We start from the raw sequence: 24,942 nt of genomic DNA on the forward strand, positions 1-24,942 counted from the left end.
GTGTGTGTGTGTGTGTGTGTGTGTGTGTGTGTGTGTGTGTGTGTGTGGTGTTGGGGGAGGGTGAGTATTGTTCTCATTCCTTTTCCTCATATTCTTCTATTAGTAAAACTTCTCTGCTCAAGATTCTTAACCAACACACCATAGAAATTAAAGTGTTCTGAGTTCTAATCCTAATGTCACCACCAGCTTGTTGAGTGACTTGCAGCAAATTTCTTAACCCAGTATGGACCTCAATTGCTCCTAATGGCATCTGGTGGTGAATTTGCTTATATAGACCTCCTTGGGTGGAGAGCAGGTAGATGGGATTCAAGACCCAAGGTCTTGAGGAGGAGGAGGTCTTGGAGGAGACCTGAGTTATCCATATTTCCATCTGCACATCCCAAAGTTCACTCAATCCCTTGAAGAGAAAGATGCAGCTGGAGCAGCCCTCCCTCCGCTGTCCATGGGTAAGGATGGCTCTGGATTTCGGATAAAGGCAAAGTTGTAGGAGTCTTTCGGATGTGTACCTGAATCTTTTCTTTTCATTTAGAAGGTACAGAATAAATTTCATCACAGCATTGTCCATAATAGCCAAAGAAATGGAAACAACCTCCACTGCAAATCAAAAAGAATCATGAACATGTATATACGAGAACACTGAACAGCCAGTAAAATTCAGGTTTTCGTAGATCTGGTCGTATGGAAAAGTTCTTTCATACACAAGCATAATGAGCAGGACTCAGAACTGTACATAAACTTAGAGTCTAAATTTATAATATATATGCCCACGTATGCAACAATTAGGCACAGATTTCGGGGTTGGTAAACTACCCTGGAGGTAATATCCAGTCTCCCTATTTTTCGCCTGTGAGCTAAGAATGCTTTTTTAAAAAAAAAAATTTTTTTTTTAATCATTAAGGGGAAGAAAATCAAAAGAAGAAGAATGTTTCAGAGCATATGAAAGTTGTGTGAAATTCAAATTTCAGTGTTCAAAAATCCTTTGACTGGAATGTGGCCACGCTCATTCTTTTATGTGTTATCAATGGCTTTCACACTACAGTGGCACAGCTGAGCAATGCAACGGAGAACGGATGGTGGTAAAGCAGAAAATACTGCTATCTGGCTCTTTACAGAAAAAGTTTGCTGACCCATGCACTGAAGGACAGCTAGGAAGAGTACATACCCAAGAGTTCATTGTGGGATGGCTGGATTGTATAGGCTTTTTGTTTTATTCTTAAAAGTTTCTGGCAATTTCTACTTTTTCCAAACAATGTCTGTTTGATGACTTTGATACTAAACAAAACGCGCCCATTTATTAAAACTCTGGCAAACAGTGAAGACCTAAATAGACGTTTCTCCAAAGAAGACATACAGAAAAGATGCTCAACATCGCTAATTACTAGAGAAATGCAAATCAAAACTACAATGAGGTATCACCTCACACTGGTCAGAATGACCATCATCAAAACAATCTACAAATAACAAATGTTGGAGAGGATGTGGAGAAAAGGGAACCAACCCTCTTACACTGTTGCTGGGAATGTAAATTGGTGCAGCCACTATGGAGAACAGTATGGAGGTTCCTCAAAAAACTAACAATAGAGCTACCATATGATCCTGCAATCCCACTCCTGGGCATATATCTGGACAAAACTATAATTCAAAAAGATACATGCACCCCTGTGTTCATAGCAACACTATTCACAATGGCCAAGACATGGAAGCAACCTAAAAGTCCATCGACAGATGAAGTGGATAAAGAAGATGTGAGATATCTATATCTATAGATATACAGATCTATCTATATATATAATGGAATATCACTCGGCCGTAACAAAGAATGAAATGTCATTTGCAGCAACATGGATGGTGGAAGTAGAACACGGAGGCTGCATATTTGACTCAGACCCTTCTTCCCCCAGATGGCAAGATGGACAGCACTTTGCAGAAGTGGAGGACAAGTTAAGGATCCCTCCTGGTACCCTTGCCAGGGTGTCCAAGAAGGTCATGCCTCCGTTTATCACAGCTGTGTGTGCTGTCCTGCCATTTGCCTTTTAAAACTCTATGTAACCATCAGATCACTTTTCCATGTAAGAAGGGGAAAACCCCAGCCACGAATTGCAAGCCATGAGCTGCTGACCAGATGCGCCAGTCTTAGAGTACATGAGCTGCCGGCTTATAATAGTTAACATGGGCTCCCCTAGAAAAGCCTGTAGTTAATAATATCCCCTTCTCCGCTCCCCAGGGACCCCCTGCTTCCTCCACTCCTGTCTCCAACACCCCCTAGGCATGCTAAGCACAGAGAACCCAGAAAACAAAATGGGCAAAGGCCCACAAGGATGCATGCTCGTTTGGAATCAACACTGAGGTCAAAGGTAGTCCACGTGGCTGGAGCAGCAGCAGGAGGGTTTTGGGGCAGATGAGACAGAGGATTGCCAAAAGGGGGCTCAAGGCTGTAATGAGAGTTGGAGACAAAGGAGCAACATTCTTTAGGGAGGCGGCATCCGGTGGAGTTGATGTGCTCTGGACCAAGTATCAGACACACCTGGAGCTATTCCCAGCCCTGCCGTTTACAAGTCCTGGGACCACGGGTAAGTCCCTTAATCTCTCAAAACCTCAGTTTCCTCATTTAAAATAATAATATGGATTGCCACTTCCTTGGGCTGTTATAAGAATTAAATCAGAGAATGCAAGGAAAGAGCTTAGCATGGACTTTGGAACATACTAAGCACTCAACAAATAAGAGCCATGTTATTATCATTCATATTTTTGTCATTATTAGTATTATCATCGTGGCATTAGGCTTATTGGTTTGGACGTGGTTTCAGTGTTTAAGGTTCCTTGTGATTCAAGCGACCAGATGAAAGAGAGAAACTCTGGAAACTTCTGCAATCCTAGGAGGACGTACGGGTGGTGGATTAACTGTGGGCTTTCATATCATAAACGCTGGTGATCAGAATCCCAGCTCTACCCTGAGCTAGTCCGTCTCACCTTTCTGAATCTGAGTTTCATCACCTGCAAGATGGCGATCATGGAATTTTCCTCATTGTAGAGATCGCAAAACAAAGAATAAAATTAAAACATCTCTACAAATCAGTTACTTTCTTGTGACTCTGCGCGAGGTGATTTGTTAAAAAGGTGAATGAGTGAGCTGCATTGCCTGTCGCCCCACCAGTCCCCAGACCTCACTACTTCTCTCATCCGACTCCCACCCTCACCATCACCTCATGCCCACCGCTGCCAAGGTCTTTATGATCGGAAATCATCTTTCACATTCTATCCTGTCTCATCTCTGAAAGGGCTCCATTGTGCTGGAAGGGGCTTACTCTGAGTAGATTTCCTTGCAAAAGTTGCCTGGCCCTGTGAGTGCCTGCTGGCAGCAAGGGAAGGTGTCGAGGTGCAAATGGGAACCAGATTTCTCTCCTTTAGAAGCTTCCCAAGGTTGCAAACTACTGGGATGGTCTGCCTTTATGTTCTGAATTATTGGGCCAAGCTTTGGCCAACAAAACAATATTCTTCAAGATGAGAGTGAGAACATGGAGAGAAAGGAACTTGACTGTTGTTGGGATTAGACAGTATGTTCTCCCCTGGAAGAGAGCATCACTGAGCATTCTTTGGGATGCAAGGAAAAGAATCTTAAGGTGGCTTAAATGGGAGATTACTTTTCTCGTGTAGCAAGAAACCTGACCGAGGCAGTTCCAGGATTGTTACAGTAGCTGATGATGGCAGGGATGGGGGCAAGATACATGATTCTCTTGGCCATCCCCTCATGGTCATGAAATGGCTGCAGCCACTGTTGACATCAAAAGCCCTCACGAGATAAAACCCAAAGTGGATAGAAAGGGGGCTGGTGAGAAAGGATTCTCTCCTGGCAAATCTCTTTTTTTAGGCAAGAAAATATTTTCTGGAGGCCTTTGTCAGAGCACCCCCTTACATCTTATTGGCCAGATTTGCGTCACTTGTCCGCTCTAGACAATCATGGACCCAGGGAAAGGGCTTGGCTGATATTGACATAGCTCAATTGTGATCATTCCCTGGGGCGTGGCTTGCTGTCCTCTTGAAGGAAACTGGGGTTTTGTTAGCAAAGAAAAAGAAAAAAATGGCAAGGAGGTCAACTATCTCAGAGAGATGCTCCTTGGGGACCATGTGTGACCACCCTCTTTGTCTGTCCTGCCTCATCTGGCACAGTCAGGGCACCATAAATCTCTGTTAAAAGAATGAATGAATGTATCCAACCTGGCACTTACCATAACACCTAGTACTTAGTATGTGCTCAGCAAACATTTGTTGAACAAATGAATACGTCTGTCCCAGCGCCTTGAAGAGCACTGAGGACGCTCGGTAATAAATTGCTGAATCAACTATAATACCCAATTCTCAGATTCCTTATTTCTTAAAGAAATTGAAGGACAGCAAGGGCAGGGAAGATGCTATTTATCGAAACACGATTCAGAGAACCAGATAAATTGGTTTAGACCATCTACTGGCAAACTTTTCCTATAAAGGGCCAGAGAGTGAATATTCTAGGCTTAGCGGGCCAGATGGTCTCTATGGAGACCGTTCTACTCTGCCATGGTAGCACGGAAACAGCCAGAGACAATACATCCATGAAAGGTCTTGGCTGTGTGTGAATAAAATGTTATTTGCAAAAAGAAGCAGCAAGCCAGGTCTGACCTGAGGGCAATAACTGGCCACCTCCTGCCCTTGACCACAAAAGTAGGATCCCAACCTGGAACATAGCCATCAAGCTCTGGGGTGGCAGCAGAAGCCAAGGATGCTTTGGCTGCTCTGTTAGGAACCTCTGAAAAGTAGACCCCAAATAGGATTTGCTGGGCAAATGATTTATGTAGGGGAAATACCTGTGAAGGATTAAGGGGAAGAGACAGGAGAGCCTTGATACCCGGATGCAGGTCTGACACCTTAGAAGGAGAGGGGGAAGGAAGGCGGCCTGAGCAGGAAAAGCCTTTGATCACAGTGCAGGTCTGAGGCGGATGGGGAGGCCTTAGGTCAATGTCACCTGTTAGAAGAATCCTGCAGCCTGCAAGTGTGGGCCTGAGGGACTGAGCCCATCCGGTCCAGTCATTGGCAGGAAGCAGCCTGAGAGAAACATGGTCTCATTACCAACGCAGTGAAAGATCCAGAAATGTGGTCACTGAGGTTTTTCAGTCAACTATGCTCCCCAGAGCAGAGATCTCATTTCCACCACAACCTCTCCAAGGGCCACTGCTCAGAGAACTCGTCAGGAATTACATCCATAGACAGCAGGACACAGGGCAAATACTGGCTGGTGTCATCCTTTTCTGCTTGGGACCAGGCGATCCAATGCATAAAGTCCTAGGCATAGTTCTTGGCACTTAGAAAGTGCCCCATATGTGGTTGCTGTTACTATTATTGTTGTTTTAAGAACCTTAACATAGCTTTGGGGTGTCACAGTATGGATGAAATCCATCTTCATTCTACAAGACCCTAGAAGAGCGAGAGGCGGATGCTTTCCCTGGGGAGGCCTGATCTCCTTGACATCTAGATGAAGCCTTGTTTCCCAAACTGTTCTGTGGAACCCTGGTCCACAGGAGGGTAAGGCAGTAGATATAATGCTAGGCCAAAGGGTTCCGTGCTCAACTAAGTTTGAGAAATGTTTCTTCAAATTCAAACAAGTTCCCTTCCTGCAAACCTTCTCAGAGATTTTGGTCCAAGATTCTGAGAACTGCCCAAGCCTAACTTACGACGGGGCTCTTTTTATCATTCAGCAATTCATGGATCTAACAGAATGGGCAATCCAGCACAAAAATTACAGGCCCACTGTGAGCCCGTGTGTATAATCCTGGTTGTCTCACTTTGATGAGTTTTCCACACTCTAAATGAATATTCAGATAATAAGCATGGTTGTGGATGCTTGAGAATCTTCTAGAAAAGCAGTATTACATCATGGTTTAGAGCATGGGCTGGGAACCAGGCCTACCTGCCTTGGTTTCCTCATCTGTAGAATGGGGATAACAATCATTCCTACCTCCTGAGGTGACTGTAAGCAGAAAAGGGCCTGTTATTGCATAAAAACATTTGAAACAGGCACTTAGAAAGTTGCATTGAAGTGTTACCTACAGCTCCATGGTAGGCATTTTATAAATGTCACCTGTATTCCCCCAAGAGCTCTTAGAAATTGGCTCAAAATGCTAAACAAAACCAAATTTAACATGTGTGACTTTGAAAGGGTTTCAGTGAAATCTGGTACCTGAGTTGCGGCAAGATGATTTCCTGGAGGAAAGATTACATGTCACAAAACCACCAAAGTACGTGTTTGCGGCAGGGCTTGACAAATCTCTCCTCAGCCCAGATGCATCGGAAACTGCAGGGAAACGTGGAGAGGCCAGAACCCAAGCCACACTCGGTGACATTCCCCAGAATCTTTTCAAAGTGTCAAAGGATATTGGAGCCATGCTAGGGAGCACCGCATACTTTTAAACATCGTGAAAATTGGCCACTTTGGAAACAATTTAGTTCTACTCTGCGTATTAAATCATTTCCCCATTTTATGAGTTTTATAGAAAAATAATAATAAATTATTTCTCCCCAAGGTCCTAGGAGAAATTGTGTTGCAGTATTAGGTTATGATCTCTTGTACGATTTAATAGATATTCAAGGCTGTTTTGTTTTAATACACAAATATAGAGATTTAGTGAAAGGTGTGATGGGACATACATGTTCCTGGATCATTGAGGATTAAACATTGGGGTCCCTTCCAACTAACTCCACAAGCAAAATTATATTCCACTTATAGGGGTCCTTGGGGGACCACTGTACCAGGTGAGTAATTTACTCTGTGGGCACAAGTTGAATATTTAGGGAAGTTCACTGATTGTGGCAGGGGGTATTTTAGTGAATTCAGTCCCAGGAACCTGACGATTGGGGGAGTATCTTTTTCATAATCAACTCTTGCTTTACTCTTTTAATCGAAGAAGCAACAGCAATGGGAATCCCACAGAACGCTGCGTGACCCCAAAGTTGATTCTGACGGAATCAGGGAAGTATGTTTCATAAAAAGATACTGGTTTCTACACTGAATTTGCCCTGTAAAATGGAATGGGAAAATGAGACAAGACAGAGCAATGGAATGGAAGCAATGCTGGGAGTGCCTACAAGGTGCCAGGTGCCAAGGATTCAAAACACAGTAGTAGACAAAAACCTAATGTCTGCCTTCATAGAAGCTGGCAGGCGAGATGTGGGCGTGACCTTCAACACAACTGACAACCTGTGTCTGGTAGACTTCTAGGACAGCCCCATGCTGAGCGCCACCTCCCCGGTATTCACGACCTTGCGCAGTCCCCTCCCTTTAAGTAAAATGTTTCTAACTAACGGACTAGAGCATCATCGGATACTAAAATAGTGTGAACTTCTGACTATTTATACACATTTGGGATTCGGAGAGAAGGATGGTGATTCCGAGCTGTAAATAAACTTGTAGATAAATAATTGCAGATGAAACAGCTCTCGTGAAAAAGCCACCCTTCTCCGAGGTTCTCACTTCTTAAACTCACTTCCTTTACTCACATACACACAGGATCTTGGCCTCCGGGACCCAGCAAGAGAAGGAAGTTCATAACGGTTTACCTCTCTCGGATCCTGTCTTTATAGCCCGATCAGAAAGTTACTGACCATGAGTATGTCACGTTTTAGTGAGTACAAACTCAACCATGCTTTGGCCATTGAAAAACCTTTTCCTCTCCTCAAAGGCTGCACCTCCTTCAGTCGCAAGGCAGAGAGAGGCCGGTCTGGACACTGGCTGCCTCAAACCACCTAGCAATGCGTGAGCTGATTTCAGACACCGATACCGAGAACCTGGTACCCAGGGAGTCTGGGAGTCACCAGCCGTCCCAGCACAATGACCTCCAAAATGTCATCTGGTGGGAAAAGAAGGGTACAGTTAGAAGGAAAAAGAGGAAGGATCTGACTGGGAGAGGGGGAGGGCAGAACCAGAATCTGGACTAAGAGAGAAAGCAGAGCTAGATGGCAAGAAACTTTCCTCATTGGCCTCAAAACGTCATCACCGGTGTGGCTTTGGAGTGTGGATAACTAGAAGAATACTGAACACACCATTCTGGAGACTTCCCAGGAGCACAGGAGATGTTGAGACGGCAGAGTTAAGTGGTCGTGAGCATGAGGTCTGAGCTGGAAAGACTGGGATAAAATTCTGGACCACTACCAACTGGCTGTGGAATCTTGGATGCGTTCTCTGAACTTTGCAAAGCTTAAGTTTCTTTATTTGTAAAATGAGGCTTATGAGAAAACCCACCCCAGAGAGGTTGTGTGGAGCGACGGAGAAGGTGTGTTTAAACAGCGCAAAGCAGGTGTGGAGTTAGCATTGTTAGTGATTGCCATGGGCGCGGGTGGGGGCGTGGTTAATACGAAAGTGAAAAGGATCAAAGAGATCCATCAGTCTCTCCCCACCAACTCTGGATTGCTTTGGAAAGTGTGGTATCCATCGGTAGGGCCTCTTTGGAAGTCCTGAGATGCTCTGGGCTCGACTGAAGGTGTCTGAGGCACTTTTTTACCACATTTGGAAAGGCAGCATGGTGTAGGCAACACGGAGAGCTGTGGAAGAGGAAGTGTTTCACTCCTTATGGCCTCTCCTGGGCTGGAGTTCAGAGACACACAGTTGGCCTCCTTGCCAACAACAGAAGGCTGTGGGATGACCTCAAGCCAAAAACTATGCAGAAAAATCCAGGTCAAAATAGGGAAGATCCAATTGGTGTTGGAACCCAGGTACAAAGTCAGGGATTGAAACCGAGAGTCAGCCAAGGTAAGAGGAGACTGAAGAAGAAGGGGAGTGGGTCGATCACATCATCAGGGACCCAGGTTCTTTCTGTCTTTCTGCTCTGCCTTTCTCCCAGGGTGGGTTTGTCCTCTTAGGCTGCCCAGCCTGGCTCTGAAAGGTCGCTCAGATCCAGGCATCACGGAAAACAACTTCCAGATGTAGAAAACGGTACATCCGTTTCTTGTATCTCTTTTCAAGAGTGAGATAAAAACATCTCAGGAACTGCTCAGCAGATTTCCCCCTGAATTTTTATTGGTCACACGCACATCATATGACCTCACCTAAACCAACTGAGACAGGCTGGGACCTGGGACCTGGGCCCCTCTGCTGCAGTGCTTGCACCTGGACAAACGCCTCCTCCAGCAACGAAATACAAAGAAACTATAAGCGGCTAAAAATAACTGCGTGCGTGCACAGTTGGGGCAAATTCTGGACAAGATACAAACAGACCAAAAACCCAACTGTCACTTCTGAAGAAGCAGGAACAAAAGCAGGGGGTCGGGAGCAAAATCAGGGTATTGCACATGCCCCCGGCACACAAACCACCAAAGGGGTGGGCAAAACACCTAAGCCACGCCTCCAGCCCTACCCCTACCCCAGATAAGGAATCAGCTCGCCCCCACTCGGGGAGCAAGCAAACCTGTTACCTGTTTTCGCTCCCCCTGCAGCTGCAGGAGCCCCAGGAAAGCCTTGCGTGAATTTCTTGTCTGGCCTCTAATCAATTTCTACTGATTGGGGAAGGCCAAGAACAATGGTTGGTAACATAATCACTGGAAAGCAGAAAGGAGCAACCATGACTGGCATAGACCAGACATGATTCAGGGGACCAGCTTCTCGTGGGATAGGAGCTGGGGAGCTTTACATCTTCTCGTGATGCGCACGGCTGACCAAGTGATTCACGAAAAACATTAGAGCTCTATTTCCAAGGCAGAATAGACAGTGGCTGTTAAGTAGACAGCCAAGAGCATCTTATACTCCACCCTTATGGTCCCTTCCCTCCTTGCACTTCGTTCTGTCACATTTATTGAAAGCTTGGGTACCAGGCACCAATGCTAAGCATTCCAAGACATTACCTTGCTTCATCTTCACATCAATTTTAAGAGGTAGGTACCATTTTTAGTCTCATTTACTGATGAGGAGACGGTGGTTCAAAATGGCGAAGCAACCTTCCTGAGGTCACGCAGTAATAAAGCAGTAGACTCAGGACTCTTGAAATTGACGTACAGCCGCAGCAGTCACTAGCCACGCGTGACTCTTCAATTTTGAAGCACTCTGGATTAAAAATCCAAAAGAATGTCTGTATGTGTATAACGGAGTCACTTTGCTGTACAGCAGAGATTGGCACAGCATTGGAAATCAACTGTACTTCAATTTAAAAAATTAAAATAAATGAAAAATCCAGTCCCTCAGTTGCACTAGCCACATTTCAGGTGCTCGTTCAGTAGTGACATGCCGGCTAGTGGCTGCCATAATATGGTAGCTATAGAACCTTGTCATCATCACAGAAACTTCTGTTGGACAGTGTTGTTCCAGAACCCAAGATCTTAACCACTTCACCAAAACGGTTCCATGAGACTCCCATCGTGGACTGGGAGTCTTTGTGGAGGTTTCCAAAACAACGACATCCAAGACAGGAAGATTCCCATCTCTTTCCACACACACCCCCTTCAAGAAAAATTCTCTACCGCAATGTAAGACTCTTAATTCTTTTCTGAGAAATTTCTAAACGACCAACCTAATAGTGGAAGGGAGGGAAACATGGAAAGGCATTTCTCATACCCTGGGAGGGACTTGGAGGAGGAAGAACTAGAAAAACAACAATTCAGTAGTGCTCTTTGAACTTGGAGGCACTCAACGTTGCACTGTGGTTACCCTGGCCCTCCACACCCACATCCAGCAAAACCCCTGCCAGGTCCACATTCCCGAGCTCGTCCCAGCTCTCACCCAAACTGCCAATCCACAGCAAATGTGTTTCCCAATTCGTGACAAGGAAACCCTGTGTCAATACACGGTGACAATGTGGTATGAGGCCCAACACCTGATGGAAACCCCAAACACTCACTTTGTTCCATCCTCGCAAAAATTCCTCAAGGGCCAGAGGTCATGAGTCAGTTTGTGGTGGTTCATCTGATTTTGAAACACTGATGAGTTAGAGGACTGGGCACGGTTCTTCCCCAAAGGTGTTGTAACAGCCGTGGAGATATTTATGAAAGCACAAGAGCCTCTACCTTTGTCACCTCCCTGCGTGCTCAGCTGGGTGCCAACTTGGGGTTGCCAGGACTAAACTGACCTCAAGAAGATGGATAGTGTCCAGGAAGGAACATGTATTTAGCAGACCCAGACGTGGGCTGGATCTCTCCTCTGTCATTCACCTACCCTCCAAAAAAGAAAGGTCACTCATCTTTTAGATCCCATCTCTACAAAAAGGGGCCAATCGTTTAGCGTTATTGTGAGGGTCAGAGGAGGGGACGGTTATAAAGTATCCGGCACGTAGTCAGACTTCTAATAAATGTTGCTTCCCTCTTCCCTCCAATTACTGGATATTTGCATTAAGAATTTGGATAGAGTTGGGGGTAAATGTAAACAGTACTCTGGACAGGAAACCAGAAATATTACAAATCCTGACAGTTGCCCTTTTCTAAAGGGGTTTCATCAAAGAACAACGCCAGACAAATGGAAAGCAAAACAGCATTGTGTTATTAACTGGGGCCTTTGTGCCAAATCCCCAGGCATGAGAGTCACCTGGGCTGGGTCACACCACATGAAAGGCTTCTTTTCTAAGGCTGCTGCAGTCTCAATAGCCTCTGGCCAAAGTCAACCTCGGCACTAGCTCTCCTTCACCCCATACTGCCTCCCCTGCAAACTGATACTGCACGTTTAGGGGCGGAGAGCAGTCTTTAAGAGAAAAGGCTGTAGGTCTGTGTTAACCAATCAGAAAGCCAGAAAAGAGAGGAGAGAAAAAAGACAGACAGACACAGAGCCACTATGTCCTGCCCTGGAAACTCCAGCCCTAGAAAATGGAACCTAATCAATATCCCCAAATATCACTGATCAGATCCCAAATTACTCCTGGTGACGTGGGTAGCGTTTCTGGCCACTAATTTCGATTAGGAGCATGGAGGTAAGGAGAAGCCCTGACCTGTACTTAGAAGACTCTAACTGGATAATCCTCCTGGCAGGGAGATACCTGAAGATTCACCTTGTAATGATTCCAGGCTGGCTTTACAAAGTCTCCGGGGAGGGAGGCGGTGAAAGTACAGATTCCTGGGTCCAGGCCTGGAGACGGTGGTCTAGATTTTGCAGGTTGATGTATCATCGGGTGGGAAAGACTCTTGTGACTGTTGGTTTTTTCATCTAGTGTTGGATCGATCTCCTGGTGACTGGTCTACTTCTCAGGCTGTTTCCATTTTCATCTCCCTCTTTCCTTAGTGAATTCTGCTTCTTCCTTGGATCCAAAGCCCCAACCTCCTCTGAAGAAATCTTTCCCCTCCAACCCACTTGACCTTCAAAGCCACCATTGTGGTCAAAGTGGATTTTAGTTAGGAATGTGTTTTTCCAAGCGACTTTTATTCCTGCCTACATGTCTTTGAGAAGGCCTCACAAAAGTCTGGTAAGAATTTATCATGGAAAAATCTGCATCTTCAGAGCTCAAAAGTAAGTTGAAGGATCAAAGAATCACAGGTCAAATATGTAGATTCACACACACACACACACACACAGACAAAAATACAACCAAATGTGGAATATTCTGGGCACATGTACAAGACCCATAGGGACCATGGAAAAGTCAATACATACATTGACCTACATTCCTCCGGACAAGCTGCCCACCCTCCCCTCCGCCCAATGCATCTAGTTCCCTTCCTCGGGGACAGGATAAAACAACAGGCAATCGACACGCAAAGGCCACCCACATAATTTGTCTTAATCCGCATACCTTCCTCTCACCCAGCCGTGATCCATCAGCCAATCCTGGCCTTTCATTCTAAATTCCATCTTTAACTACTCCGTCCCTGACCACTTCCTCATTCTACTCCCCACCTCCGCAGACACCTTGATCCTCGTCCACAGGTGGAGGCCGATTATTAAGTGAATCTCAGGGATGGCATGAGAACATCTACACATCATTCAACTGAAGTCATCTTCAAGGATAGATCTAGGTATAGAAACAGATCATAGGAAACACACACACACCACAGGAACTTCAACCCCCAGTGGGGAACACCATTGGTTCCAGCCACCAACAGAGACTCACTGAAGTCTCTTTGTCATGTGAGAAGGAATCTGATTGGCCCACCTTTTTTCCTGAGCTTATGCCTGATCCAATCAGCTGCAGCCAGGGAGGGTCATGTGACATCAACATGGCTGCCAAGGATCATCCAGTGGGTGAGAGGGGTTTCCCCAGAAATAAAGATTTATGGGATGGGCGGTCACTCCTCAAGCTGTTACTGCACTTGGGCTATTTTCATTTTTAAAACTCTTCTATAGCACTTTTTAGGTGCCAGGCGCTGTTCTAAGTGTTTCCTTCACTCATATCAACCCTTTGAGACAGACTCTATTATCAGCCCATTCTAATGATAAGGAAACTGGGGGACAAAAATGTTAAGCAATTTTTCCAAGGTCATACAGCTGAGAAATGGCAAAGGTGGGATTGGAAGCCGCAACTGGACTCCAGGATTCATGCTTTTAACCCCTATGTCTACTATCTCTCAAGTTTAAGTAGAAGGAAACAATGGTCTCCAGCCCTCAACTCCTTAAACCCTTCAGCGATCAAAGTGAAGGAGTTCTCCACAGCCTTAAAAAGTTGTGTGTTGAGCCCAGAGTAAACCACAGGCCTTAAATGGCAAAGGAACCTGTCCCCCCAAGCCCATCCCATCTCTTCCCATTCCCCTGTCTTCTAGCAACAGGTTTGGAGAACAGAAATGGAAGTGAGAGACCAAGAAAAATAGAATTCTCAGGCTTCATCTGCAAATTATCAGTAATGGTATCACTCAGAAAGCAAAGCACCACCACAACTACAAATGTAAGAAAATGCCCGAGAGCCATGGAGTTTAATGCTTGACTTCTAACAAGAAGCCAGTCTATAGAGCAACTTGGCATCATGTCCCACTTGCATCTTATTCCAGGGCCCCGAGCCTACACAGGGTACCTCAGGCCTGTCCTCTTCGAGGCAAACCAGCCTTCTCCTTGGGAGACCTCATCCAGTCCTGTGGGTTCCATTACTTACCAGATGTTGGTGACTCTCCAATCTATCCAGCCCAGATCTCTCTCCTGCCCTGAAGACCAATGAGCCAACTGCCCACTGGCCATCTCCACTTGGACATGACACAGGCCCTTCAAGTACAGCATGGCCCCAAACCAACTCTGACTTCTCCTTGCCCAGATCCACCCCTTCTCAATTGGTCCTCACCTCAGGGGGACTGGTACCACCATGTATCCAACAACACAAGTCGGAATCCTAGGAATCATCCTTGACCCCTTCTTCTCCCTCATTTATTCTTCTCACATCCATTCATCAAGTCCTGCTTATTTGGCTTCCTAAATATCCCTGGTATCCTTCTACTTCTCTCTATTCTCTTCACTGCTTCCCCACTTCAGGCCACCATCGTGCTTGCTTGGATGACCGCTGTGGTCTTCTAGCAACAACAAATGCCTCCCTCCAATCTATATCCCAAGCTGCATTCTTCTAAAATTAAAATCAGATCGTATTTCATCTTTCCTGAAATCTCTTCAAATTTTCCCCATTACTCTTGGAAAAGAAATCTCAAATCCTTAACATGGCCATTAAGCCTATACGGTGCCCACCTTCCTCTCCAGACTTATCTTACACTACCCTTCCTTCCACAAGCTACACTCCATGTGGACTGAATTCTCAATCCTTGAATATGCTCCTGGTAGGCAGCCTCTAAAATGACCCCAATGACCCTTCCTCCAGTGTTCAAGCACATGTATAATCCCTCTCTCGAGTATAAGCTGGACCCAGTGACTCACTTCTAATGAAAAGAATATGACAAAAGTGATAGGACATCACTTCCAAGATTAGGTTACAAAAAGATTCTGACATCCATTATATCCTTTCTCTCTCTCTACTCTCTCTCTCTCTCTCTCTCCCCATCTCTCTCTTTCTCCCTCTCTCTCTCTCTCTCTCTCTCCCTTTCTCTCTCTTTCTCTCTCTCTCTCTCTCTCTCTCTCTCCAAGCTATTGTAAGTAGCTCTATGGAAAGCCTCAAGTGGCAAGAAATTGATACCTCCGCTCAACAGTCAGTGGGAACCTCAGGCAAAGCCATACCAGATTCCTAAGTCAGAGATACTGACATAATAAATGCTTGTTGTTTTGAGCCATTATATTTTGGAGTAATCTGTTATTCAGCAATGGGTGACTAATAAACCTCTAGAGACTCTCTTATTTCTGAACAACCGCACATGCTGTTCCCAACTGCTGGCTTGCTCCTCCCGGTGCAGACCCACTTCACCTAAATCCAATTCATTCTCAGGTGTCAGGTGAGATGACACTTCCTCCAGGAAGGCTTCTCTGACTTCCCTCATTATAGCATTGATCACACCAGACAGAAAGCTCGAGGAGGACAGGCACCATGGCTGTCACATGATTCACTTTGGATCCCCTGTATCCAAAAAAGGACTGGCCATAGAAGATGGGTTGTAAATATCTCCTGAATGAATGAAGGGCCTAGAAAGTCCTCCCCTCTCCATGCTGACCTGAGTCTTCTCCTTGTGCCCAGCATATGACTCTATATCACATAGACATTGACTACGCCCTGGGTTTCTAGAAGCCATGCTTTTAATTTACACAGTTATAATATTGAACTCAAATCTGATATTTCCACTGAGTTTTAACATTTCCTCTTCTCATTCATTCTCTTCTCTCACCTTCACAATAACCATGAGGGACATCACTATCCTCATTTTACACATAGGAAAAATGAGACAGAAGGACCTGAGTAAGTTTCCTGGACAACCAAGTGCAAAACTTAAGCCTCGAGGGGCTTCCCTGGTGGCGCAGTGGTTGAGAGTCCGCCTGCTGATGCAGGGGACACGGGTTCGTGCCCCAGTCCAGGAGGATCCCACATGCCGCGGAGCAGCTGGGCCCGTGAGCCATGGCCGCTGAGCCTGCACATCCGGAGCCTGTGCTCTGCAACAGGAGAGGCCACAGCAGTGAGAGGCCCGTGTACCGCCAAAAAAAAAATAATAATAACAAAAAAACCCTACAATATGAAATGCTCGGTCTCGAAGGGCAAAAGACTGCAGAATCAACGAAATAAAGCAAAATCTAATGAAATCAGATCTGGAAAAAAGGAAGTTATGAAAAAAATTCGTAACAAGCAGAACATTTGGAAAGAAATCCGTTTCGATGCCTTCACACGCATATTGGTAAGCTTATCAATTGTCAGGAAAAAAAAATAAAGTAGGCATAAGCAAAGTAGGCTAATGCAAAAAGGGAACCATTCACAGCAGGCTACGTTACAGACCAACACAGCAAATACGAGACTCCAGGCTGGGCTTCATGTCTCTAAGTAGTCACGAGGCACTCATTTTCTGTTTTGGGTGGTTTGTTTTTTTTTTTTAACTCCATAAGGATCCTATTTACCATGTGTGAGTAACATTTCTAAAACTACAAAGTTCTGCATTAAAAACAATTCAATGGAAAAAATCATAATAAAAGCAGATGCAGTCTGTACAGTGGAGAAAATGCTTTAGAATCTATGACTTTTTCTTCCTCAGTAATTAAACGTCTATGGGTAGCTCAGACACACCCAGCATATGCTGAACTCCACTTTACTGTAGAGAAGATTCTAGGAAAGTCTGCAAAGAGTGAGCTATGACTGTACGTGTGCCTGGTTGGCCCTCACCGTAGCTTTTAATTAGTTATTAATTTTTAATGATTACAGAGTTGACATAAATTACAGATATCCAGCATCCGGCCTCACATCCTCACACGGCAAATATCGGCCGGAACTCGGTAAGGGTTTGCCTCTTATCCAGGGCATGTGGTCTTCGTGTCTTTAGTCTTCATCACCCCCTGTTTCTTCTATGACCAGCCCATTTCTGGCATTTACAGTATTTTCCTGGCCCCTAGAAGCATGGTGTTGAGATCCTTATGCTTAAAAAAAAATGATGGCTGGAATTTCTTAAAATTCCACTGGTTAAAACAGAGATTTAGGCAAGTGACCTCTAGGAAAAGGGAATTTTTTTTGAAGGAAAAAAAAAGCATTACCAGGAACCCATCAGGCAGCTCTTCTTCTTTCCCTCTCTTCCTAGCCTCTCAGTCACGGCACCTCTGCTCCTCTCTGCATCTCTGCCATTTTTCTCCTGTACTGAGGTCACTTTCTTCGTAACATCAGTTGTAAATGATCTAAAAGAGCCAGCCTGGTCTGGCATCTATTTCGTGGTCTTTCAACTCAGCTTTCCCAGCTCCCCTGGCCCAGTGTCTCATTTTCTCAAATCCAATTTGCCCAAACAGGAATCAAATTGGTGCAGTTATCTGTTCAAGTCAGACCAATCAATTACTGGTCACAGTTGTCAGTCACTCTATGAATCAGGGTGCCCGGGACCCTGCCCTGATAGCAAGCACTAAATATGGCTTCCCAGAGCATCAAGGATTCTAGGCCAGACACCCTTCCTTCAAGGGCAGGCAGGCTGTGACCCCCACCATCGCTACAGCCACCACTTCCCCAAACACAATCCGAAGTCTGAAGCGATTTGCCTCTCCGTTCCCATGAGCTGTGGCCCGGCCAGGACCTGGCTTCCAGAGGGCAGAGTTATGCACAAAGGGATAACGTGCTTCCCTTGACGGCCGAGCCCTCAGCCACATGCACAAGTGGAAGCAGTTAGTTGCTGTAATGAATTTGTAACGCTCCTCCGCTTGTTTCCTCTCGGTGCCGGTTGGCCCTTCGCAGCGGTGTGAATCCACCGGAGGACAGTAATTGGGCTGCTTCTAGCCAATGTGGGCGGTCATGCTCGCTGCATGCCCCACCCAGACAAACCACTGCACCTCCTGTGAAGCGGCCGTAACAAATTCGCCCGTAGCGGCCCGACATTGGGAACTCCACGATACTTGCCTCTGAGACAGAACAAAGAGAGTCTCTGTTTTCTCTGGCTCCTCCCCGCCCCGAGATAGCCAAGAACAGAGTATGATTCTCAGGCTTCAGTTCAGCCTGCAGAAACAAGGAAATCCTAGCAGCCTGAGAGGCAGAAGGGCAGGGTGGCTAAGTACACAGGACCTGGCTCTCATCCCAGCTCTGCCAGGAAAGTGCTATGTGATCTCCCGCAAGTTGCTTCACCTCTCTGAACCTCATGTTCTCCATTTGTTACAGATAATAACACCTCCCTGGTTTGTGGAGAAGACAAAGTGAAAACTGTAAGCAAGCCCCAGGGCTTGGGTCAATAGACAGTAAATAGCATTTCACTTCCTCTCCTCTCAAATCCCCTCTTCTAGTATTTGAAAGTGGCCATCAGGAGTTGGGCGTCTTCTGCAAACGCGTGCCATGCCATGAGAGATTCAATCCCGCCCCTCCCGCTGGCCCATTAGGCTGTGCCCAGTTTCTGCTCTAACACACAATGCTTCACGCACGTCTCACTCTTCCTCCACGTGTATTTTTGTTGGATAAATTTCTAGTAGTGCCATCGCTGGGTCCAAGGATTTTCGCTCCTACCTGCCAGACGTCACCGGGCTCATTTTAACCCTTTTGGCAGGTGGAGGACTCCCCTTGGCTCCAGCAGTCATCCTCAGAGGGGGGCAGAGGGAAGCCCTGGCTGGCTTCAGGCAGCTGTCACGCTTCCTTTCTTTCTGCAGCTGGCAGAGAGCACTCGATGCTTCCACCAGAGACTGGGCCCAAGTGGAGTTCCCGTTTTCAGAAGAGAAGAAGACGTAAAGTTGGACAACCTCCGTTCAAATCCTTTTTGTGCCTCTTGCTGGCTGTGTGACCCTGGGTGAGTTGCTCAACATCTCTGAGTTTCTGTTTCCCCGTTATATAAACAGAGCATCAAAATGTGTACATGCAGACTTGTTGAAAGGCTTGGAAATAATGAGTATAAAGCCCTGAATGCAGTGCCCGACGCCCAGGCTATTATCATTTTACGTCTGGTGCCCAGTACTTACTTGAGAATGCTTTATTTCTCCCCACAGGCTTCTCTACTGCTTTCTTTGACATTGGACCAAGAATGCTGAAACAGAGCACTGAGACATGCAAGGCCTGGTCCTGCCTTCCAGCTGCAAGCCTCAGGGTCCATTCAAAACCCTTTCAAATAAGACCTTCCACTTGAGATTCAATAGCTGAGAAGGTTGACTCACTGAGAATCAGAGACAAAGGGGACATTTGTTTAGTTTGGCCTCAGCACAGCTGTCAGGGAGTTTGAGGGCTCTTTTTCTAAAAGCAGGCCTGTTATTGTTATTGTTGTTGTTGTTGTTTTGATAGTTGTGATGGCATGGGGGAACCATCCTCACTCACACAGATAAGGGCACAGGGGACCCAGTCTCAACTCAGAAGACCAGTGTCCCCTCTGAGACACTACCATCAGATTGGAACGTGCAGTAGAAATCTGCATCTGACAGTTAGTCCACACTGTCAGCAGCTATTTAGTGAGCATCTACTATGGGCCAGGTCTTATACAAGGTTCTAAGCATGCAGTGAGCAAAACAGGCAAGACCCTCCCCTGGTGGAGCTTAGAGTCTAGTGTGGGAGCCAGATACTACATCAGGGGTGGGTTCGGTTTTGATTTTAAGCACATAATGGCAAATGGTGATTCCTACTATGAAGAGAACAGACTGTAGTGCTTGAGACCAATAAGAGATGGAGATAGAAAGATTTGGGGGTGCCCAAGGGACTGAAGGAGGTCTTAGAAAGCTGTGTGGCACTGGGCTAAGCCCTCACCTCTCTGAGCCTGTTCCCAGCGATTTAAACAAGGGGGTACATTACCTGTCCCTGAGTTGCTGGGGCATGAAATGTGATCACAGGTCCCGCCCCACAGCAGCCTCTAAGTGGGGCTAGTTCCTCTGCATTGGTTGATCCCAGGCATAAGACTCCAGACTGTTTAGCCCTTGGAACATTCCAGTCCATGCTGGACACCTGGGAATAGCAAAAAGAGCTCCAGCTGCCGGCAAGCCCAGGAAGAGGCCTTAGGAATTTAGGAACTTCCCAAGTAGCCTTTCCAGGGCACACCCTGATTTTGGGAAGAGATGCTATCTGCCTCTTCTTCCTAAAATGTTACATCCTAGTGACACGAACATAGCAGCCCTGTCTTCATTATTGTATTGTCACTGTCGAGTTTATTGTTGCTATTACTACTACTAATGATAATAACGATGGTAGTGTTTATATTGCAGCCTGTCTGCCCAGTCAGTCTGTTAAGGGCTTCCATGATTTTCTCTACACGCCCAATATCCACCCAATTATCTCTTAGAAAGAAAGGGGTTATCTAAAATCTAATGCAAGAGTCAGCAAGCACTTTATGGAAAGGGCCAGAGTGTAAATGTTTTTAGGGTTTGTGGATCTCTGATGTGACTGTGTGAAAGCAGCCATTAGAAAATATGTAAACAAGTAGATAGGGCTGTGTTCCAATAAAACTTTATTTATAAAAATCGGCAGTGGGGGCTGGAGTGAGTTGATGGGCAGGCCATCGTTTGTACCCTCCAGGCCTTAAAAAGTTTCTCATATTACATGCAGGGTGTGTAGAGGGTGACGCACTCACAATTACCTTATTTTGAACAACGTATTAGTCTGAAATGACTTAAATCAGTGTTGTTGCGGAAACTTTCATGTCGCTTGTCGGACTCATTTAACAATCTTTGTAGTTGGTGGGTTTCATTCTTTGTTACTACGTATTTTCCAGGTTACCTTAAGATGTTTATAGATTTAACTTCTTAACTAAAGATATGTCTGTCTTTCTGAAGGGGTGGTTGTAGAACCGTAGCAAACCATACAGGGATAATGAAAATGAATATTTATTCAATACTAAACCTACATAGATTTAGTAGATATTCACAAAAATATGATCTCCCAATTACAAGTGTTAGAAATTCTTAATAAACCTTTGTAGATCAGACAGAGTAAAGGTAAATCTGTAGGACAAATGAAAGTCGATTGTCATGGGAAGTCAATGAGTGGGTGGGTACATATGGCTTAGAATAAAATTTCCAGTGATGACATAAGGTCAGCATTTGGAAAAAGGCTGTGTCTCAAACAACATAGATGAAAATGAAGGTGATCTGCTCTGAGCCTCCCTTGTGATGCCTGAAAAAGTATCTCAGATGAATAGAAAGACACAGGTGGGATGCATGGGAAGGGTTTGAAGAAAACAGTTTTTTACATGGGAAGGTTGGGGAGGAAAAGCATCAATTTCTAAATTAATGTATTATTTTAACATAGGAAGTGATTTAAAATGTTGTTTCTATAACTAAATTAATACAGCAAATGGTAGGAGACATTTGATTATTTCATCTCCATGTCCTTAAAAGCCAGTACATCTGAGCTGTTTAAAAAATGGTAATTTCTCCTTGGGAACATAGGAGTATACATTATGGGCAGGCAGAACTGGTACCATCTGCTTTGTTTCCAGAGCCCCTCTGCAGGGCTGGGCTTGGCACACAGTGGGTAGTAATGAATAAAATGAATAAATGAGAGAGTGAGTGAGTGAGTGAATGAACAAATCATTTGAGCACTTCCTGTTAAGCACACCACCTCAGAAAGACTCAAACTCCAGCCATTGAGGAGGTCCACAGCCGTTCGGCCAGCTATGGGAAATTCACTTAATCCCCACCTATGATTGTTCCCCTCTCCCAGAATTTAGCATCTTCATCTCTTTCTCTGGCCAGGAGAAAGCCAGAGGGTTCCCTCAGCCTTAGAGCTCCTGGATCTCAACTCCCCCAAAGCAGGACAAACCAAGCCAGACACAACCCTGCCTCAAAACAGGGGGCCAGGGCACGGGCTAGGCAGGAGCAAAAATGGTAGAGGGGGGATTCTGGAAACACTTTCTCCCTGGGAGAAAGAAATCAATGCAACTCAAGGCTTGGACTGTCCTTTCTGCTGCCCGTGGTAACTCTGCAGGGAGGCCTGAGAATCTTGTAGGAAAAGAATGATGGGGCAAAGCGAGAGATGGGAGGCGAGGACAAAGGGAGATCTTTGATGGGAAGGCAGCTGGTCCTGGTCAAAGCTACCACTATTGATTGAAGGCCCGCCTGTGCAAGGCATAGTGCCTGGGCTTTACCTGCCTCACCTCACCTGCATCATTAGCCCCATCTGATGGCAGAGGCAAGCTACTGGGCAACACTGCTCAAGACCACAGTGCCAGCCCCTCAGGGAGGAGCCGTAGTGCAGCTTCTCTGTCCATCTGCAAAGACTGAGCTTTTAACCACAGAGGCCAAACTGCCTCTACATTCTTGAACTGGTAACCATGACAACAACGAGAAAATCAATAAAAATAACTAACACGTAGACTCCCTATAAGCCAGGTTTTACGCACAGTACGAGTCACCATCATTATGCCCATTTTATAGATGAGGAGACTGAGGTCCAGAGAGGTTAAGTAACTTGCCCAAGTTAGCTAGGGAGTGGCAGAGTCAAGAGCTGGGTGACCAGCTGTCCTGGTTTGCTCGGGACTTATTCCCATTTTAGTATTGAAAGCTGTGTGTCCTAGAAAATCCCTCTGACCAGGGCAAACCAGGTCAGTTGGTCACCCTAACCAGGGACAGGCAGCAAAGGACATGTGCTTAACCAGCTCCTGACCCTGCTCTGGGGAGCAGCATCGTATAACTGTTACAGGCGTGAGCTTAGAAGTCAGGACTAAGATCCAGATTCAAGTCCAGCCTTTGCTTAGTATAAGCCACAGGGTCTGTACAGCTCAGTTTTCCTTATCTGTGAAATGGGAATCATAGAATCTGCTTCATTTTCTGGTTTTGAAGCCCGGGGCTGCACACAGGATGAATGCCCAGCCGTGGTTAGATTGTATGGTCACCCCCATCGCTGTAAGACAGTAATAGGTTAGTCCAGAGGGAGCGAGGTGGGAACTGCTCAGGCAGGAAGGTGTGTTAAGAAAAGATTAAACCAAGCACCTGCTGAGGCCGGGTGAGGGGAGCCCGCATCACCCTCGGGTCACACCAGCTGCTGTCATCTCCCGTCCCAGGCGCCCAGATATCCTGGTGGTGTGAGGAGGCATCTGTGCTGCCCACTCAATCCTGTCTCAGCTTCAGAGTCCAGGGAGAGCTCCTCTGGCTTCCTCCCTCCCCCCTTGGCTATCTGTGGCCTTTGTTCCTTGACAGGGGACGGGGAGGTGATGCTGGTCTCTTCCATCCCACGTTCTATTCCAGAACAGTGGGAATCAGGATGTTCAGCCCATCAAGCCCCCTAATTGTCTCACCACCCTCCCCGAATCGCAGACTGAAAGCCCTGCCTGGCCTCGGCGCTGCATGAATAACTAGGCCAGGGCTGAACGATGAACGATGTGTTTCTCCGCCTCCCATGCTAATTCGGATTCCAGACCCAATGAAGGTCATCATTCAGTCATTCAACAAACACTGAGGGAGGCCCAGTACCCCAGTGAGCCTGTGCTCTGGAGCCACGCTGCTCAAGGTTTGACTGCAGCTCACCAGCTGCCTGACCTGGTTGTCAAGTTCGTTAGCCTCTCTGTAACCCAGGGTCCACATCTGGAAATGGGTTCATAATAATCCTCACCACATAGTGTTTTGTCAAACCCTTAGAACAACGTCTGGCAAATGGTAGGTGGTCAATAAATGTTACTTACCATTTTTCACGGTATTATTAATATTAATATGTCTTACACTTTCATTATATCCTTATTTCTGGGCCATTTTGAAAGTACAGTTGACCCTTGAACAACATAGGGGTTAGGGGCACCAAACCCCAGGGCAGTCAAAAATTCAAGTATGACTTTGATGCCCCCCGAACTTAACTACGAATAGCCGACTACTGAACAGAAGTCTTACTGATAACATAAACAATGGACTCACATATTTTGTATGTTATATGTATTATATACTGTATTCTTACAATAAAGTAAGCTAGAGAAAAGAAAGTGTTATTAAGAAAATCGTAAGGAAGAGAAAATATATTTACAATACTGTACTGTATTAATACTCTAAGTTTACATCATCTATTTACAAGATGACTCATCTGTCCATACCCACCTACATCAATATTGTCTTATAGGATACAAAACACTGCAGGTACCGTATGTATTACTAACACTAGACATCAAAAAATGAAAAGATAATGTGAAAAATAAATTTATATTTCCTTACAGGTACAACGATTCACGCATTGATAACAAAGCAGCATCTGTATGATTGCTTCACGGTCACCTAGCGTAAGTCTGTGTTTGTGTGCCTAAGTTTTGATAAATTTTAACTTCATAATAGATTTGTATTTTATGGTAGTAAATGATATTCAAATAGACTGGTATCTGCATATATTTTATGCATTCACGACATACCTAATGTTTTCTGAATTTTTCGTTATTTCTAGGCTATGCAGTTCACCTGCGAGTTTTTTCAAATTGTCACAAATCTCCAAAATTTTTCCCGATATATTTATGGAAAAAAATGTATGTCTAAGTGGACACGCACTGCTCAAACCTGTGTTGTTCGAGGGTCAACTGTACAGAGCAGAACCTGAAGAGAAAAGTCTTACAAGGGCCTGAACACTAAGAAACACAACTTTTTCTTGTTAATGTCATGCACCGAGGGCCAGCTTCATGGGTGTGTGGGCAGTGCAGCCACACAAGGTCCCACACTGAGAAGGACCCCATGCTTGAGTTTCACTGTCCTGTGGTCTGTGTTGAACTGAGTGGTGTACGTGAACTTCAGGAGACAGTGGCGCATGTGCTGAGTTGAATCCTGGGCTCCTGGGCCCCCCACCTGCTGCCATCTCCTGCTACAAATTATGCAGCTCGTACTGCGCGCCCACCTCCGACTGAGTCACTCTGATGTGCAATTTGGCTAACAGAACCTCTGTCTCTTTTCTCTATCTTCACAAATACTCCCTTCCATGTAGGAGCAAAGTGGGGAGAGAAAAGAAAAATAAGAGAAAGCAATGAGGAAGGAAGGAAGGAAATCTCACCCTGCACCCACCTCATCCCACAGCAGCCAAGGCTGGGAAACTGACTCCAACATGGTGGCACCTCACT

Source organism: Aethalodelphis obliquidens, unplaced genomic scaffold (assembly GCF_003676395.1).
Source record: "Aethalodelphis obliquidens isolate GAN/ISIS:26980383/991018 unplaced genomic scaffold, ASM367639v1 scaffold28, whole genome shotgun sequence".
Taxonomy (NCBI): domain Eukaryota; kingdom Metazoa; phylum Chordata; class Mammalia; order Artiodactyla; family Delphinidae; genus Aethalodelphis; species Aethalodelphis obliquidens.